The 19,246-nt window shown below is 43.5% G+C and overlaps 1 protein-coding gene and 1 pseudogene across 2 annotated transcripts in view; one reads left to right on the top strand and one right to left on the bottom strand.

Annotated features, from left to right (window-relative positions):
* The window catches only part of TIAM2 (TIAM Rac1 associated GEF 2), a 227,522-nt gene that overhangs the window by 178,824 nt on the left and 29,452 nt on the right, over window positions 1-19,246 (bottom strand). For both annotated transcript variants that reach the window (XM_059401317.1, XM_059401316.1), the window contains exon 2: window positions 1,790-1,903. The gene's annotated coding sequence lies outside the window, so the exon portion shown is untranslated. The remainder of the gene's footprint in view (window positions 1-1,789; window positions 1,904-19,246) is intronic.
* On the top strand, window positions 10,177-12,306 carry LOC132018731 (glyceraldehyde-3-phosphate dehydrogenase-like; annotated as a pseudogene).

Below are 19,246 nucleotides of genomic sequence, written 5' to 3'. Positions count from 1 at the left end.
GGAGCTGATGAGTTGGGATTCACACCACAGTGTAGAATTTAGGGAACCAAGTTCTCAGCCATTAATACACTCTCTGTCCTAGTGCATCAAACACGGGAATCCAAAGCCCAAGAACATGAGTGCTAAGCAAACAGCAACACTTTAGGGTAAAAAGTAGAACTCAAAGGCCTTTTAGGAGCATCTGTTGGGGGCTGAATGTTTGAGTCCCCCTCCCCTCATTTGTATGTTGAAATCTTAACCCCTAATGTGATGGTATCAGGAGGTGGTGTTTGGGTAGTCAGAAAGTATAGGATGGTGGAGGCCTCATGAGTGGGATTAGTGCTCTTAGAAAAGAGGCCTAGGGAGCTCCCTTTCCCCTCTTGCCATGTAAGGACACAGCGAGAAGACAGTTGCCTACAAAGCAGGAAGCAGGCTCTCCCAGAATCCTCTGGGGCTTTGATCTTGGAATTTCCAGCCTCCAGAACTATGAGAAATAAATGTTTGTGCCATGCCTAAACAAAGAATTTGACAAAATTATAAATCATACAAACAGTTAAACAATTGTAACCAAAAATTTACAGTATTTTTGCTACAGCAGCCTGGACAGACTAAGAAACTGACATGGAGAAGTGGAGTGCTGCTGTTATAAATACTTTTGGAACTGGGTAACAGGTAGGAGCTGGAAAAGTTTGGAGGTACATGCTAGAAAAATCCCACACTACCACATTGGACCTTTAAGGATGATTCTGGAGAGGACTCAGAAAAGAGCTATACAGAAAGTGGTGCGGTCTCAATGTTTTTGTCTCCCCAAAATTCATGCCCTGAAACCCCAAACTGCCCAAACTGCCATGATGGCAGTAGTAGGTGGGACTTTGAGAAGGTGATTAGGTCACCAGGGTAGAGCCCTCATGCATGAGATTAGTGCCCTTATAGAAGACAGCACAGAGAGTTCTCTAGGCTCTTCTGCCAAGTAAAGATACAAGAACTTAGCCACCTGGAAGAGGGCCCTCACCTGATCTTGCAAGCACCCTAATCTTGGAGGTCCAGCCTCCAGAACTCTGAGAAATCAATTTCTGTTGTTTATGAGTTACTCAGTCTGTGGTATTCTGTTATAACCAGCCTGAAAGAACCACGACAGAAAGCTTCCATTTTCTTCGAGAATACCGAAGTGATCGCGAGCACAGCGTGTGTAGGACTATGGATGGTAACAGTCGTTGTGATGAGGTCTCAGATGGAAATGAAGTTCCCGGCAACATGAGGCAAGGCAATCCTTGCCATAAAGTGTCAATACCTTGGCTGACTTGCGTTAACGTTCCAGCGCTTTGTGGAAGGTTGAGCTGGGGAGTGATGAAACTGGGCAGTTAGCTGAAGTAATTGCTAGCAAAGTGTTGAAGATGCAGACTGGACCTTGTTTGCTTTCTCAGGTTCACGGCTAGAGAGGAATTTGCCTCAGGACGAACGGTACACCTGAAGTCCCACTCACACCTCATTTAGGTAAGATTCAGATGAGACTCTGGACTTTTAAAGCTGACGTTGGAATGACTTCAGGCTTTTGGGGGCGGTTCAGATGAATGAATGTGTTTTGCATTTGAGAAGGACATGAGTTTGAGGGGCGGGGAGGACACACCAAATGTTATGGACCGAATGCTGGTGGCCTGGTGGCTCCCCAGGTGGCTGTGGTGAAATCCCAAACCCCCGGTGGGATGTTATTAGGATGCACGGCCTCTGGGAGGTGACTAGGTTATGAAGGTGGCGCCCTCATGAAAGGCACTAGTCCTCTTATAAAAGAGGCCCCAGAGAACCCACTCACCCTTCGTCCACGTGCGGATGCAGTGACAAGATGGCCGTCTCCGGATCAGGAAGCAGGCTCTCACCAGACACCGCTTTCACCTGGGCTTTGACATTGGACTTCCAGCCTCCAAATCTAGGAAAAACAGATGCTTGCTGTTTAAGACACGCAGTTACAGTAATTCCATTACAGCCGCCAAACTAAGACATTATCTACTATAGCTCCCTTATCTCATTCTTTCCAAAAGTTTTTCTTTTTGAATTTGATTGTCCTGAGGGCCACGTTCAGCCTGAACAACCTCTACCTGAGCTCAAAGACCCCGGGAAGATGTCAAGAATCACCATTATCCCCATTAAGGAGCAGCATTATGTAGCCTTTCTGTAGAAAACAGAAGAAAAACTTCAAAATAATCAAGACAGCTTGGGCACCAAAATCAAGGCCTTTTTCATAAAGGGAAAAAAACTATACCAACTACGGAAATGCTGATAATCGTGCTTCACTCCAACCTCATTACAGTGGAGGGGATGGGGCACTTCTGGTGAGGGCACTTCAAGAGGCCTCACCTCCAGAACCAAGCCCCAGGAGAGACTGGAAGCTGGTTGCCATGCAAGAGGCAAAAGTGGTCTCATCGCATCACATGGCACACTTAACTTCACGCACTCAACTCCTCTCGCATGGGGGCAAGGGGAATTCAGGAGAAGCAAGCAGGAAATGTGACTGGTGTCCCTGGGGGCGTACAACCTAGAGGCCTGGAATTCAGAGATGTGGTGACTCGGGACACATGGCAGTGCTGCTTCTCCTAAATGTCACTAATCCCAGGAGAGCCTACATTTGTAGATTTCCTCTCCACAACCTATGGCTGCGAAATACAACTTTCATCAAAGAATTAGTGCAATCAAACCTCCAAGCATTAGCTGAGGATGTTACCATGAACCTCAACTTACTACACCAGGTACTACCGGGTATGAAAGTGACTTATGATGTCTGTTCCTCATGAGCTTGTATCTCAGACTGTAATATATACATATACACACAGAATAGGAGATTACAAAAATACATAAATAGGTTACATGTTACAGATCTAAAGTATATATGTAACAGAAAATAATATATAGGAGAAATATGTATTACATAAGACAGATCATATGCGTAATTAAATTTTATATAGTCTATAACAGAGGAGTATATGTATATTCTACACATAATAAAGATTATGCACATTGTTTTTTCTTTTATTTATTTACTTGAGAGAGAGAGAGAGAGAGGGCATGCACAAGCAGGGGGAAGGGACAGAGGGAGAAGAAGCAGGCTCCCCACTAAGCAGGGATCCCAACACAGTGCTTGATCCCAGGACCCCAGGATCATGACCTGAGTTGAAGGCTGACATTTAACCAACGAGGCCACCCCAGGTGCCCCCAACTTATGCATATTGTAAATAGATTATTTTGCATGTTACATATATAATAGAAGATTGTATATATATATCTCTTTGTAAATTAGACTCATAAGTAGAGTACGGAACCATGAAACACCCCTAGTGTGTGTCTGAGAAAAAAGAGAGAGAAACACCCTGTTCCACTTACTGGCACCGACCAGCTCTCTGGAGAAGTGCAGTTTCAGGATCCTCGCTCTATCTATCAAAGTTCACTAATTTTGGGTGCTTGGGTGGCTCAGAGTCAGTTAAGCATCTGCCTTCGGCTCAGGTCATGATCCCAGAGTCACTGGATAGAGCCCCACACCAGGCTCCCTGCTTAGTGGGGAGTCAGCTTCTCCCTGGACCCTCCCCTCCCTTATGCCCTCTCTCAAATAAATAAAATCTTAAAAAAAAACAAAGAAAAATCTCATTAATTTTTTTCAAATATTTAACATAAATGTAAAATGCTTAGGAATCAAGTTAAGATGTAAGAATTTCTTCAGTTAAGAAAATGCTCTGGTATCATAGAAGGCTATATGATCACATGGGAGTAAATGGTTGCAAACAAAGCTTTTCCTTCTCATTGGCTTCAATAAGATCAGAATTCAAATCATATTTTTTAAGTATATCCATATACCTCAATGAAGATGTTTTTTAAAAAGCATATCCATCTTTGAGCAAATCCCAGTATCAAATTGCAGACTTACAGAAGGTTATAAATTAATACCCCGTTTACAATAAGATCTCTAAACAGAGACAGACTTCCCACATCGGGTAAAGCAAGGTTCTAATTGGCAGCAACCCCATGGGTGAGCTTGGAAGCAGGTCCTCCCGCAGGGAACTCCACGATGACAGCAGCCTGGGACACAGACCCTGAGTCCCAGGCTCGTGCCTGAGCCCAGATTCCTGCCCCACAGAAGCTGTGGGAGAGCCACGGTTGCTGCAAGCCTTTAAGTGATGGGGTAATTGATTACAGGACAATAGGTAACTCACATAGCTACCCTGCTAAAAATTACCCTAACAATGATGGACAGCATGGATCCTTCTTCCAGTTTCTAAATTTCCGTTTTAGACCGAAGTATTCTTTATTATACAGAACTGATTTTTTGGTGTACAGATAAAAAACTGAACTGGATTTAATAGAGTTTGATGCAGCTTTTTATTTTTTTATTTTTTTTTTTTAAAGATTTTTCTATTTATTTATTTGACAGAGAGAGATCACAAGTAGGCAGAGAGGCAGGCAGAGAGAGAGAGGAGGAAGCAGGCTCCCCGCTGAGCAGAGAGCCCGATGCGGGACTCGATCCCAGGACCCTGAGATCATGACCTGAGCCGAAGGCAGCGGCTTAACCCACTGAGCCACCCAGGCGCCCTGATGCAGCTTTTTAAAAACAAGAAGAAAAAAGAAGAGATTGGGCCACACAGAGCAACACCAGGGCTGGGTCTGTATGGCAGGATGACCGAGTAAAGGGGCAGCAAGAAGGTGGCATGGCAGCCCAAGGAGAGTGGCCTCTGATGAAACCAAACCTTCCAGCACCTTGATCCTGGATTCCAGTCCCCAAAACGGAGAGAAAATAATTTTATGTTGTTAAAGCCACCACCACCAACAAAATAGGATTCTGTTACATGGCACATTTTGAGACACAAGAAGAGATAAGATCATCAAAAGCTTATCTGATACGATACCTAGGCAGAAGCAACTTGTTCTGGCCACAAGGCAAAGATCCCCACAACTGATACTGCTCAGGGACCAAAGGCCAAACGAGGCCCAGCAGCACCAGCATCGGACCTCCTGAAGGTGGCAACCAAGGCAGGATCTCAGGCCCACATCACCACTCCCAGTTCAGAGGAGGAAACTGAATGGAGGTCACAGGAGTTGGGGTCAGCCATCAGTACAGAGATGAGTACACTCTTGTCCTGTCCTGAGGCAGGGCTCTGGCCATGCAGACAGCGAGAGGCCTGTGGCATTTCTCCCCTTTCTAAGGGGATCGGGATACTGTTTGGTACAGGAGTAGCAAGGCGCTCAGCCCAACTCAGTGCCCTGCCCCAGGCCCCCCGCCACACCTGGACTGACTCTGTTTCCCAGTTTTGCCTTTTACCTCCAGCATCCCCTTCTAAATCTGCAGTTTCTCAAAAAGCTTCCTCTCAAATAATGCAAAACCTCCCCACCTCTCAGGATCTCCCCCTTCATCTCAACCAGCATCACCTACCGAGAGAGACGGCACTGAAAACGAGAACAAACAGCAGAATACAAACAAGGTAATTCTACCCAATGGCCCGAAGTCTCTGAGAGACATGGAGGTCTGGAAGCAAGAGAAGGCAGGAAGATGTGAGCTGAACACGCTAGTAGAAACGCCACGGGAAGTGTCACAGCTTGGCCTGTTACTTGACATCATACAATTTATAAAGCCCTTCAGATACTTACCCCCCCCAACAATCGTCCTCCCAACAACCCTTTATTTGTGGTCCCACAACTACTAAGTAGGAGCACTGGGATGCCTTTGGTCTGAAAAACTTGAGCGTTCGCACTACTCAAAAATCTCATAATTTTATACCAGAATGTCTGTATAATCCATCCCTTGCCATTAAATGAATGGCAGGAAAAAAAAAAAAACAAAAAAAACCCAAACCCTGGTATCTTTCATCGCATTTAGGAAATTACATAATGACAAAAGAATTGTAATTAAGGCAAGGTCAACTTCAACCTCGGACTGTGGCTACGTAAACACACCACCCCAACTGTCCAGGAGATCGATAAGCCACCCATACATTCCAATATTCCAGAGCCCTCTCCAACAGGAAATCACAAGGTAGCCTCCACCCCTCTGCCTCGATTTAAGTCCATTTCGTCCAGACCTCTGCCCTACACACCATATAAAACCATCCACTATTCACAACACCCTCCCTTATGCCTCCTTTTAAAAAGTCTAAGTTTAGTTTTTTTTCATCTTAATCATAAACACAGTGTTTTTCACACTAGCTTCTCAACGCAGCACTGTTGTACTCAACATCTTCAATGCTTTGTTGAACAGACCGGAAACAGCAAAGGAAAAAAGGCTGCCGGTTTCCCTCAGCATTTCCTCTGCACTTTGCCTCCCATCTGCAGCTGGCCGCGAGGGAAGACTGGTGAAGGGAAGGTGGAAATACGGCATTCCCGCTCTCGGACATCTCCTCGAGCCAGGAGGCATCAAGAACAAAGCGTCAGTCTCTTGAACCCCACGCTTCCCATCTCAGAGAACAGAGAGGGAGGGCAGGGCAGGTGAAACCCAGTGCACACAAAGGCAGCTAGCAGATGGCGGGTCAGAGGGCACCACGGAGCCGAAATGCCTCCCACAACAGGTGGGTAATCTGAAGGGCGACGAGGGCGAGAAGGCTTGATCAAGCTCAGAGCACGTAGAGACTTTCCTTAAACTTACTACGATCCTTATCACGCAGGTATGCTCGCTTTGGGAAAATTCACCAAAATCCCAACATGATTTGTGCTCTTTAGATTTTGGTAAAAAGTTTTTTTTTTTTTAATACTCCTTACTCAGCAAATCTCAAGGGGAAAAATTCTCCAAGTCAAGCTCTACTTTCTCCTATGAGAGGAGCAAAAGAACACATCTTTACTTCTTAACAGTGGAAATGGAGAAACAAAGCCTTCCTTATGGCTGGCTAGATAGTACAAAAACAGAACAGAGACCAAAGATCCAGCCTACCACAGCTCCGGATAGGGCTAAGGAACGGCCATGGAGACTGAAAACAGTAGGGACTCCGAAACAAACCCTGAAGAGCACGGTGAAAACTATTCGTGCTGACCTACAACATCAGGGGGAAAGCACATGGAGTTGTGGGTAATAGGAGTGAGCTGTGACTTTTTTTTTTTTCAGGACAATAAAGGCAGATTTTAATTTTAAAGTCTTAATCACTTGAAAGATAATCGAGCAGCTGTCAGAATAGGGGGGAGGGAGTGGAAATGGTTAACAGTTTGCTTAAGACCTAACATATGCCAGGTATGGTGCCAAGCTTTTTACAGCATTTCAGGCTCACAACTAAATTTGAGGTGGAGATTTTACTGACCCCAATTTATACATGAGAAAGCAGAGGTTCAGAAATTTTACAAAAGAGCATACATACAATAAACAGTTGATGGAGAAAAGATTTGAATCAGATTGAATTCCAAAAATGACACTCCTCCCAAGTACACTACCCTTGACCGTTAGGCAGCTTGGAAGAAAGTTTTTGAACAACAGGACAGAAAAACTCTGCAGTAACAATTAGGTGAAAAGGAATAGAGTTATAGAGTGGCTTGCCAAAGGAAGAAGGCAAGTGTCTCAGAATGAAGCCCTGATTTTTAGATTTTTTTTTTTAAAGATTTTATATATTTGACAGAGAGAGAGATCACAAGTAAGCAGAGAGGCAGGCGGCCAGGGTGGGGGGGTAGGGACCAGATTCCCCACTGAGCAGAGAGCTGGAGGCAGGGCTCGATCCCAGGACCCTGAGATCATGACCTGAGCCACTCAGGAGCTCCATAATTTTAGATTTTTGAACTCTAAGAATTTTAGAGCTAACAGGGACCTTGAGGATGCACTCACTTTTCATGGAAAAAAAGAAAAAGGAGTAAATAACATTTCAACACATTTCCCCCAACCTCTTTCTGTCAACAAATGGTTGCTGAGTGCCTACTCTGTGTTAGGGCATCTTTAAAATTCTAACCAGTCATGTCCTTTAACTTTCCACCTAAAAGATTTAAAGAATGCACATGGGTACACAGTTACTCTTTCTTACTTCAATCTGCCTAGATAGATGTACCAAAAAGTGCATCAACTATTGTTAATGAAGCATCAAATAAAAGCTCCAAGTCCTAAGAAAAGTAAAAATTCTTTTTTTTTTTTTAAAGATTTATTTATTTGACAGACAGAGATCACAAGTAGGCAGAGAGGCAGGCAGAGAGAGAGGAAGAAGCAGGCTCCCTGCTGAGCAAAGAGCCCGATGCGGGGCTCGATCCCAGGACCCTGAGATCATGACCTGAGCTGAAGGCAGAGGCTTTAACCCACTGAGCCACCCAGGTGCCCCAGAAAAGTAAAAATTCTATATAAATTTTCACACTGGGGTACCTTGGTGGCTCAATTGGAAGAACATGTGACCGAGATCTCGAGATCAGGAGATTGAGCCCCGTCATGGGTGCAGAGATTCCATAAATAAATAAAACTTTAAAAAAAAATTTTTTTTTCAGGGCACCTGGGTGGCTTAGTCAGTTGAATGACTGACTCTTGCTTTTGGCTCAGGTCATGATCTCAGGGTCATGAGACTGAGCCCCACATTGGGCTCCAGGCTTAGCACAGAGTCTGCTTGAGATTCTCTCTCTCCCCCTCTGTCCTTCCCACCACTTGCACACTCTCTCTCTAAATAATAAAATCTTAAAAATAAAAAATAGAGTAAAAGAAATTTTCATACTGAAAAAAAAAAAAAAAATCCTGTACCACCATAGTCTTTCAAGAGTCTTTTACTTCAGTCAAGCAAGAACTGGGTGTATGACCCAGTCCCGGAATTAAACATGGTCCACTGATGGTCATTTGTATTTACAAGATTCATAACGTTTTAACATATGATTCTGATGAGAACAAGAACTTCTGGGCTTTTCCAGAGGCCTCCTTAGGGACTATACCCGGTTTTTAATTTTCTTAATTATGGAAAAAAGGAATTCAATTCAATTCCAGATTGCTTAGACTCTACAGTTCCAGGGAGGATTATCATCTCTCTCTCACTCTCTCTCTCACTCTTGCTTGCGTGCGTGCGCGCACACACACACACACACAAACACACACACAAATAACGTGATATTTACACAACTCCAAAATTATTCTGAGTCTCCTGATTTAAAAACAGGAAAATAGGTTTAATGTCCCAAAATTAAAAAGTAGCAAAATTAAATTCACCACTTCCACATCCATCCAGCAAATGAAAAATTAGCACCAACCATCATTAAACTAAATAACAGGCTCATTTCCTCCAAACCATATCTCGACTATCTTTTTCTCTTCAGTTGTGAAAGCTTCTTTGACCCTGACAATTTCATTGATAATACAAATTTTATATGTCCCTAAATTTATTTTAGATAGGGATACCTGACTGTCTCAGTCAGTAGAGCATCAAACTCTTGATCTCAGGGTCATGAGTTTGAGCCCCATGTCAGGTGTAGAGATCATTTTTAAAAATTAATAAAACACAAGGTGCCTAGGTGACTCAGTTGGTTAAGCATTCGACTCTTGATTTTGCCTCAGATCATGATCCCAGGGTCATGAGATCAAACCCAGCATGGTAATCCATGCTCAGTCTGGAGTCTACTTGAGACTATCTCTCTCTCTGCCCTTCTCCCTGCTGGCACACTCTCTCAGTCTCTATCTAAAAATAAATTTTAAAATAAATAAAACAAAATCTTTCCAAAGTTTAAGGTGGATTTTTGTTTTCGTTTTTTTTTTTTCCAGTAGAAATCCTCTGAAGATTAATAATACTTACAGTTAGCTAATGAAAATGTTTTTAAACTTTATTCTTAAAATCTTCAAAATAAAGAGTATCTACAAAAACATTTACAACTAACAATACACTTACTGGTGAAGATTGGATAATTTCTATCTAAGGCCAGGTACAAGCCAACATCAGCTTGGAGGTAACTAGCCAATGTGACAAGGCAAGAAAAATTGGTTGGGTAACCTAGCCAATATTCAAACATGGACTCACAGACTGTCATATGCTCTGAGGCAGAAGCTCCATGAAGAAGCAACTGTAAAAAAGGCTTCTTCCATTGTTTCTATTCACTCAGTTGCAGGAACATAGCAAACATTCAAATGAAGATATCCAGTTGGACGTTAACAACACTGGACCCACAAGAGAGGTCCCAGTTAGAGGTGTATTAACTGGGCAGACACGAAGATATACAAAGGGTAGTTGAAGGCAGGGGCAAAAATATTATTATCCTAAAAGGATAAAAAGGACCAGGGATGGTCCCCTAAGGAGAATGTCATCTTATGACAGTGGGAAAAAGATGAAGAATCCAAAGGGCAACAGGAAAGGAATGACAAAGAAGCAAGAAAGCCAAGAGAAAGGGGTAGGCTGGAAGCCAAAGGCAGCAGATGCTTCAAGGGAGAGAAAAGAGACAAGGGTGTTCAAGGAAACAGAGCTGCTCCAAGGAAAGATGTACATGAGAATAATCTCTTGGGCAAAATTTCTTTTTCTGAGTATAATTCTGGCATAGTTCTTTTTTAAAGAAGCTAAGTCTTCCTATTCTTAAACTTCTTTGTTAGCTTTAAACCTGAAACACTTGCTTTGTTTCTACTCTGGATTTCAGAATCAAAGGGCTATACCAATTATGAGATGAGGGAATATCATAAAATAAAACAGATATTTTAAGCCACTGATATTACAGACCACAGATAAAATACAGTCTTATGCTTTTGAGCAACATTATCTTTTTCACTGATGCCCTAGAAGAGAAGCCAGCTGCCCTCCAGGAATTTAGAGTATAAAATCTAGGCACACCTCGGTGGCTCAGTCGGTTAAGCATCTGACTCTTGATCTTGGGTCAGGTCTTTCCTTAGGGTCGTAAGTTCAAGCCCCATGTTGGGCTCCATCCTGGGTATGGAGCTTACTTAGTAAAAATAAATTTTTTTTTTAAAGTATAAAACTTAACCATGGGTCCTAAAAGATCACAGAAGTGGCCCAGAGGTAAGAACACAATACTTGTTTCTCTGTGGGCTGCCTTCCAACAGCGCTAAGGCACGGCTGCAGAGGTCCTGAGGCCATCACCGTGGCAATGAATAGACATGTACTCAAAATGGGACCCAGCTGTATTCGCCTATTCCCAATACCCAGGAAGGGAACCATTAGACCTAGGAACAAGGAAAATCAAAACTGGTTTGACCAGATGTGCTTAATGTACAACATAGCAGTCACACATGCAAGGCAGTATCAGGGCAAATACAGAGAGGAAATGCAAATGAGCTATGGCCCTGGAATTTCAAACTACAATAACTTAACACATAGTTGTTTTCTGCGTAAAGCCAGGAAATATTAGACCAAAATTATTTTAGTCTATATACAACACAAAAGTTTAAAAAAAAAAAAAAAACTCTCCTGGCTCACTGCTCCTTCCCATCTGACAGACAGCTGCGTCTTCTGGTGCTGTGCCAGCCACATCCCCAAGATGTGATGGGGAAGGTCGGAATAAACTCTATCAGGCTGCTTTCAACTCTGGCAGAGTGAATATTGTTGCCATCAATGACCCCTTTGTTGACATAGTCGACACGTTCCAGTATGATTCTACCCATAGCAAATTCAACAGCACAGTCAAGGCTAAAAACAGAAAACTTGCCATTAGTGGAAAGCCCATCTCCATCTTCCAGAAGCAAGATTCCTGCAACATCAAATGGGGTGATGCTTGTGCTATGGTGTGGAGTCCACAGAGGGCTTCACCACCAAGGAGAAGGCTAAGGCTCACTTGAAGGGTGGGACCAAGAGGGTCATCATCTCTGCCCCTTCTGCTAATGCAGAACCATGAGAAGTAGGACAACCCCCTCAAGATTATCAGCAAGGGCTCCTGCACCACCAAGTGCTTGGTCCCTCTGGCCATGGTCATCTATGACAACTCTGGCACCGTCAAGGGACTCATGACCACAGCCTATGCCATCGCTGCCACCCATAAGACTGTGGACAGCCCTTTTGGAAGCTGCGGCATGATGGCTGAGGGGCTGCCCAGAATATCATCCTTGCTTCTACTGGCACCACCAAGGCTGTACACAAGGCCGTCCCTAAGCTGAATGGGAAGCTCCCCGGCATGGCCTTCAGTGCCCCCACCAACATGTCAGTCATGGAACTGACCTGCCCCTGGGAAAAAGCTGCCAAATACGGTGACATCAAGAAGGTGGTGAAGCAGGCTCTGGAGGGCCCCTTTAAGGGCATCCTGGGCTACAGTGGGGACCAGGTTGTCTCCTGTGACTTTAACAGTGATACCCACAATTCCACCTCTGATGCTGGGGCTGGCACTTCCCTCAATGACCACTTTGTCAAGCTCATTTTCTGGTATGCCAATGAATTTGGCTATAGCAACCCAGTGATAGACCTTATAATCCACGTAACCTCCACAGAGTAAAAGTCTCCTGGACCACAAGCCCCAGTGAGAGCAAGAGGAAGAGAAAGGCCCTCCAATGCTGCTAGGGAGTCCTTGCTCCAACTCATTCCCAACACAATGAGAATCCCCTGACCTCCACCCTCATATTCCAGACCCCCTGAACCAGGGGAGGGGCTTGGGGAGTCCTACCTTGTCCTGTACCATCAATTAAGTATAAAGCCTCCTGCATCCTCAAGAAATGCAGAGTGCGGAGACGAAGAAAACAAATCTTGATTGCCCTCAGAGAATTCCCTCTGAATTACTCGGGCAGGTGCCTCAATTCTCTATTTTTCTTGTGTGTGGACAGGGATTTAATGATTAATACCACACAGGACATAAATCACTATCAGCACCTATATTTTTCAAATGTAAACCCACTGAGTGGTCTGTTCCATGTACACATGGTGAGTGGGTGGTGGGGAAAAAGTCACCATGTCATCCTTCTAAACTGTAATTCCTGTTCACAAATAATAGGCTCCCACAGGATTAAGACGTGTATGTACAAGGTGAAAACACACAGAAACGAGGAAGACATTTGGCAAAATGGCTTATACTGTTCAACCTAAACACTTCCCTTCTCTCAGTGTAAGTAAGCTCTGTTACTGAATTACTCATTTTTCCCCTACAGATCTTCTATACGTGATAAAGTGTATTTTATATTTTGAGAGGCTCTTCTATCTTCTCCAGTATTTACAGGAGCAGTGAATTTTCTACCTCAATTAATTGCCCCTGGCTTCACTCTACACACCTTCCAAATATGAACTCAAGTTAGCTCTTCACAGATCCCTCATATTAAAGATAAAATATTAATTCCCAGAAATTTTCTTTACTCTTGATTCCACCCGAAAGTGAGAAAAATGAATAAGGTCACTGAAATCAGTAATATGTTATATGTTAATCTTTAAGTCTATAACACAGAAATCTGATACATTTAGTTCCTTTTATTTAAATACAGGCCTGCAGTTGGTTCAGCTTTCAAGGAAAGTCACAAGAATATCCAGACGAACCACCTCTTCATTTTCAAAAGCAAAAAACTCTTACAGGGGTGCCTGGGTTACAGGCTCATTGGGTTAAAGCCTCTGCCTTCGGCTCAGGTCATGATCCCAGGGTTCCAGGATCGAGCCCCTCATTGGGCTCTCTGCTCAGTGGAGCCTGCTTCCCCCTCTCTCCCTGCTTGCCTCTCTTCCTCCTTGTGATCTCTGTCAAATAAATAAAATCTTTTAAAAATAAATAAATAAAAATAAAAATAAAAAAACAATTGATAGGAGGCATCTGGGTGACTCAATGGGTTGACCATCCCACTCTTGATTTCAGCTCAGGTCATGACCCCAGGGTCATGGGATTAAGCCCTACTTGGGCTCCTCTGTTCTCAAAGGAAAACTGCTTGAGATTCTCTCTCCCCCTCTGGCCCTCCCTGCCCATTCCCACCACGTGCCCAGGGATGCGCCCGCGCTCTCTCTCTCTCTCAAAATAAATCTTTAAAAAACAACAACAACTGACAGGACAATTAAGTCATACCTTTAAGCAGCTAATTTAATTAGCAGGGAGAAGTATTTATGAAAGTGCATTTTCACACTGGGATTTTGAGCACACTGTCTAAAGGCTGAATATACTAAAAGGCATCCTATGAAGACCAATTGTGTGGCATTTCATGAAAATTCTTAGCCATATATAACAAAGAAATAACCATACTCAGGGAGGACAAAGACCTCCATGGGAACTCATCCTACCAAAATCATGAATGCATTCTCCAATTTTAAATTTCATGGCTATTAGGCATCATTACCATGCAAGAAACTTCCTTACCTACTATTCCCCAGGTCTTCTAACAAGAGGAAGTAGAGACCTCAGTCCAAACACAAGAAACTCTCTAAAATGAGAGGTTCAATCTCATCTGGAACTACAGCATCTCCCCTGTTGAGCCATAAACTCAGGGAAGGGCACTTAACAAAAGTATATATAGTGAACAACAGAATCCAAAAGTCTAACGTCCACCCTTATAGAAAAATAGCTTTCTTCCAAGATTTATTCCATGTAAAGTGAGGGAAATTAGCAAACAGAGTCTTCCACAATCACACGAAGGCCAGCTAATTCTTTCTAGCAGCTAGGCATGGTTACAACCTTAGTGAGCACGGCCTGCCAACATTAATCTCCAGGTCACAGCAATACAATGTAAGCGGCCATCACAAGACTTTCAAAATCAAGTTTACCAAAAGGAAGAAGTTCGATTCTAATTTTAACACCCTAAACCACTTCCCTTGTTTTCCAGGGAAAAGGCCCTAAGATTCATCACAACTTGGCCAGGAAATAGCTGAGGCATAAAGTGCTTTCCCTCTTACATGAAATCACGATATTCCAGAAAGGTCTTGTACCAGGGGCGGTAAGGAGTGGGGGCGATGTCACTCTCCTCTTACCCCGGCTCATCCTCGCTTCCTGGGCACCCCAGCAATCTTGGCTGCCTCACCTCCCAAGTTTGGTCATTCACTCCTCCAGCTGTCAGCCTATCAGCCTACCCTCCTCTGTCTCAAGCACATCAATTTTAGAAAGCTATCATAAAGAAATATGGAAATCGCTTCAAACCCACTTGCTTCTATGGGTGATAAACTATGAAATTTTCAAAGAATAGCAAATCCTGTTTCACACATTTCCTGAGTACAGGAAAAGCGAGACAGCCTACCAATTCATTTCAGGAATCCTAATGCAACAAACAAGAAATGAGGAATGAATATTGCTCATCCTTAAATGGATAGGATATCAACTTAAAAAATCAAAGACAGTCAACTAAAAATCCATTAGAATCATTAAACAAGTTCAATAAGGGCACCATATAATGAATATACAATAATGAGTAAGGGTCTACATATTAGTGACAACCATTTAAAAATTGAGGGGGAAAATCCTTTTCTATTACCCACAAAAATCACTTTAAAACTAGGAAGAAAATAACAATGTATAATATTTATATTTAAAAACTATAAAACTTTTACTAAGAGGCATATACCTAAAAAAATTCTGAGATATTCTATGTTCCTTAGTAGGAAGATTCGAATCCACAGGTCAGTTGTCCTTAAACCGCTACACGTTCGGTGCAATCCCAAATAGATTTTTAGAACAACGTGACTGGCTGATTCTAAAGTTCATCTACGAGAATAACTCTTTAGAGTGTCCAAGAGGAAGTATTCTGAGGCAAAAAAAAAAAAAAATAACAAGGAAGTATTTGTCCCATTGGCAAAATATTCTGTAAAGTTACAGTAAGTTTAAGAATCTGCTACTGAACAGAAATATTCAAAGTCCATGCAGAGATGCAAGTCACATGGAGATTTAGAATATGATAAAGGTGGCATTCCAAGCCAGCAGAGGAAAGATCAGTGCTGCCGCAACTGATGTTTGATCAAGATTTTTTCCTTCCCAACCCACTGCTCTGTGGTAGGGCTTCCCAGTGAGTAAAAGCAGCAGAACAAGAGTGTCTCCTAACTCACACAGGCTGCCAAAGCCAAAAAGCGTGCGTGAGCTTCCGAGAGCTTCTCACTAAGTCCCTAACGAAGGGGGAGCCCACACTTGAACCAAGCCAGAGCCAGAGTCGAATATTTCAACTTTCAGGTTCCCATGGGAGAGCCGAGACACCGCCTTCTCTGCATCCAGAGGTTGGCACCAGGGCCAAGGGGGCCCCACAGGCTGTCCTGTGAGTCACGGATGAGTCAGTCCCTCAGAGCTTGCCAGCCCCTGCTTGAACACATCAACCTTCAGCGTGTATCCTCTTTGTTACAAAAACATTTCCAATCCCCACTCCTATTCCGCGGTGGTCCATTCCCTTCAGAACATGACCAGTAACCAAAGCCAATCTTGCAAAGAAAAGGAACCACAGAGCATGAAACGTTCTACCTTCCCCAGTGATGGGGGGGGAGAGGGGGAGAAGTGAGAAACTCTTAATTCCTGAGGCAGAAGGATGACTCTTAATGAGAACCTTGCGAAGAACTTGGAGAAAGCATGTCAGAAATGATGGCATGATCATTTGTATTTGCTGAAGAGTAAATGAAGGTTTTTATCACGGGACATTCTGAACATGTCCCCGGGGGGAATACTGTTTAGCATTTCCTGATGTGACAGCTTACCCAGGTCTTAAATATTCTTCTCATTAGCAGGACTTTTTTATCCCGTTATCTAGCCAAGGTCACGAAGCACTTCCAGAAGACGGAACAAAATGCCTGGATAGAAACTGTTTTGTGTTTCCACAGAGAAATCCAACCTATCGTTATCAGAGCTCCAGCAGGGTGACAAGACACCTCTGAGCAAGAAAGAACAGTCAAAAGTGGACTACTGCGTTCTGACACGGGATTGCTGAGACAGACCCAGAGACCAATTAATGCCCCACGCTGCAGTTCTCAGAACCGCCACAAGAGGCTTGCATCCAGCCTCTCCATATCAAAAGATCCAAGTAGGATCTTTTCAGAAGGCTCCGAAAGTCTTCCTCCCTTGCTTCTGGTCTTTGGGAACAGGGGGGAGTGGTGGGAAGAGGCAGAGGGGAGGGAACGTGCTCACAACATTTGTGTATGTGTATTGAATACATTTTTTAATAGAACTGGCAACACTGGCAGGTACTAGTCTGACTTCGAGGGTCAAAGGCACATATTTTCAAGTAAATTGATTTCAACTTTGATGAAAAAATATGATGGGCTTGAGTACACATGAAATAAAAAAAATAAACTTCAAACAAAACAACAATACAGGTTCTATGGGACACTAGATATCAGAAGTAGAAGCTGAGTGTCTGAACACTTCACACTTTCGGAGCTGTCTCTCAGTTCACATACAACAAGTGCTGAAACCTACAAACTTCTACAATCCTAACCTGAAAACATCTGCACTCCCCACTGACACTACAGGACACAAAAGCACAAAGAAAGGCAGGGCCATTTGCTTAGTAGAATGAAATCCCATCCTGGCTCTCCTGTGATTTCATTTGCTTTTTATAGCTTGGCTTTCGAACACAGTAATTGCTTTCTTTTTTTAAAGACATGGATTTACACCACATTTGAGTGTCCCTATACATAGGTTTCAGTCTACTATAATAGCAACCTCACAAGATCCACCCTTGAAGACCTAAATATAACAGCAATTTAGGAATAGGGCCTGGTTTTCCTTCCTATAAAGCAAAAATATTAAAATCATCAAAGACAACTTGCCCAACATCCACCAAAAGACAATTCCTAAACCCAGTTGTTATGACATCCTCAGAAAAAAATGCACGATTTCTTCCAGGAAATTTGTGGTTGGCGAATTCTATAAGATTAAAAAAAAAAAAATTACATCATGTTTTGTTTCTATTAGCTCTTTTAATCTCTGGATCAAATGCTGGTACTTGAACCTTACAGTTAGAAGAGCAGTTATCCTAGACTAATTCAAATTCTCAGAACGCACTTCGGTTACTTACGTCCTACGAAAGTGACAAGTACTTCACCCCAAACCATGGAGCTCCAGGTAACAATGTGGTACAAAAAAACAAGTGCTTTGGTATCAGACCAGGTCAAAACCCAGCTCTAGGGCTTACCTGCTCACCGCCCCCAACCCATGCCCTTCTCTCCAGACTGGGAGGGAATCCCTTCTGCAGCGCTCAGAGTTAAAGGACACTGGGATAGGAGGTACCTGCTAAGAGCCCTGGCATCAGCAGGCTCCTACAAAGTCAACTAGGTGACGATGTCCCTGACAATGACGCAGGTTTTGGAACACTCTCTTCCGTCTCTTCATCTCTCAGAGGAAGACAAGTAAAGGCCAGAGACATTATGTCCAAACCAACAACCTGCCGCTCAGTAAGGGGGGTAGGGAGCAGACAATGGAGGCTTCTAATATGAGCAGGAGGTCTAGGCATGAGGAACAAAAGCATAAAAACATTCAGGTCCACAGGGCCTCGACCTCCAGGGACGGCTGGCTAAATCTCAAGATTGCTGGGTGTGGGCAGAAATATGAACTTTCCCCCTCCAAAGGAAGGCCTCCAAAGGATGATGGGGGTCATCTACTTCAGGCAACTTCCCAGTATCTCCTCATCTTTGCCTGGCCACCCGAAGACCATTCACTGAAATGGCTGCACTCGGGCCGGGATGTCCCCCAACAGCCCCCGGTTGCAAAAGCAGCAGAGCACACTCCAACCTGCACTAGATCCCATTCACAAAACACGCAGGAGCAGCTGAACAGGACAGAGGTTCATGACGGAATAACAGGCTCTTGGCTGTTGGAAGGCAAATTCTCCTAAAAATTCATCTGCTTTGAATCAAAGGGGCCCCTTTGACCAGGACAAGTTCTATGATACATGGTCAAGTCACTTAACCTAGCAGGAAATGTTTCATTATCTATTTAAATGAGATTAACTGAATGGATGAGATCAAATGGTACTTCTTAGATCCCATTAAATTTTTATTAGGTGAAGTCTGCATCTTGACAGGGTTCATACCTCAGATTTCTCTTCAGGCAGAGACGTGGCTTCAAGACTCAGGTGCCGGGCACAGGCAGCCCCTGTCGCTGAGACGCCCCCCAACCCCCCGGCTCTGGGCTCAGATTTCCCTCCACAATCCATTTCCTAAAGTGTCTGGAAGTAAATCCAAATCAAATTCAGACACTTTGAACAAAGAGGAAAGGATTGCAGATTTCAAGATGAGGTAAGATTCATTTGCCAGGAAAAAAAAAAAAAAAAAAACCAGAACGGAACCGGCTTCCTCCTTCTCTCTCAGTGCCCCAATGTGAAAAACCACTTCGTCAAAAGAGAAGCCAGAAATGAGGAAACCTAAGACGGATATGAAAAGGAATTCACTCTATACACATCCGCAGCTGCAACGCCAAAACCAAACCCAGGACACAACGCAAGCAAGCCAGTAACACTTTCCTCAACACCACCGTCCGTTGGAACATTCTCTAACGAGAGCCTGCATTT

Source organism: Mustela nigripes, chromosome 5 (assembly GCF_022355385.1).
Source record: "Mustela nigripes isolate SB6536 chromosome 5, MUSNIG.SB6536, whole genome shotgun sequence".
NCBI classification, from domain to species: domain Eukaryota; kingdom Metazoa; phylum Chordata; class Mammalia; order Carnivora; family Mustelidae; genus Mustela; species Mustela nigripes.
The sequence above is the reverse complement of the archived record's forward strand: the minus strand, read 5'-3'. Positions and strand labels throughout refer to the sequence as shown.